At 34.6% G+C, this 1,217-nt stretch overlaps 1 long non-coding RNA gene across 1 annotated transcript; it reads left to right on the top strand.

Moving 5' to 3' along the window:
* Positions 1–1,217, top strand: LOC112141967. The gene is made up of 2 exons (XR_002918500.1): positions 1–39; positions 751–1,217. It is a non-coding gene; the product is annotated as an uncharacterized LOC112141967 (long non-coding RNA).

The following is a 1,217-nucleotide window of genomic DNA, read 5'->3' as shown; positions in this document are numbered from 1 at the left end:
TCAGATGGAGAAGGTCCAGAGTCGCTCCAAGAGCCTGCGGTCAGTACAGCTCCTCCAGTCACTGAGAATCTCTAACAGATGTGGAGAAAAGGAGATGTTTATGAGGAATTCAGAACAATATGTCGAGGGAATTCTCTTAAATATTTCTCCTCTTGGATCATAAGTAAGAGTCTTTTATCTGAAATTCACGGATTTTGCAGAAGCAACCGTCCAAGTCCATGAATTTCTGATAATGGGCACCTTGAAGGACATTATCACACTTATACCATGGGCACTTATGGAAATAAATATTAATAATTTAATTTTATTTATTTTTATGTTTTAATAGTTGTTTTTAACAAGAAGCGGACTATTTTATATGTGATGTGAGGCGTTGTCATGGTAACGACTACAGAGCTTGCACCGACCTCACTCTCCTGATGTATAAAATCAGGAGACTCCCCCAATCATCTTTACTTTTATTGTAAAAATATTCTCAGTGTTCTTTTAATTCTGATTATGCCAATTCTAGCCAAAGTAATTTTAAAAAATGTCATTTTTAGAGCATAGTTTCTCCAGAGCAGGAATACTTCATCTAGAATTTGCCTTAGAGTTGTGGGCGGGACTGTTAGTTTTGTTAACGAACACCCTACAGCAAATCAGAATTAAGTATTCACCTGTACTCTGTTTTGGATGACTATAATGACCAAATTTCACCCTCATTTTTTTTTTAAACTTTTACTAATTTTTTTGTTTCGTTTTGCATTGCAGACATAAAGCCACAGAGCTGGAAAGACAACTAGAGGAATTTACACGCCAGTACCTGCAGCCACAGGAGTGAAGATGCTCCTGCTCATCCCTCGGCTCTTATGGAGCTCCTCATTCCGTACATCAGAGCCCTGCTTACAAATCTTTTACAGAAAACATTACAATAAAAAAATCAACTAAAGAACAAAATTTCTACAGCTAGAATGCAGATGTTGATCAGAGAAACTCAACTACAATCACTTAATGTAAAAAGAAATCTGATGGTTTTATTTCAATGAAGTTTAATTTAGAAGAATCATAACTTTAATATGAGTTGTTCCTCAGTTATGAAAATGCAGTGCTGTATTTTCATACTCCAGCACTCGTTTTCAAGATGTTTCTTTAAGATTAATAAATTTGATCAAGTATTCGTCTAAACAGAAATCCACATAAAAGCATTTATTAGAAAAACATTTTTTTTTTTTTTTTTT

This window comes from Oryzias melastigma, unplaced genomic scaffold (genome assembly GCF_002922805.2).
Source record: "Oryzias melastigma strain HK-1 unplaced genomic scaffold, ASM292280v2 sc07118, whole genome shotgun sequence".
NCBI classification, from domain to species: Eukaryota; Metazoa; Chordata; class Actinopteri; order Beloniformes; family Adrianichthyidae; genus Oryzias; species Oryzias melastigma.
This window is presented reverse-complemented; position numbering and strand designations above follow the sequence as displayed.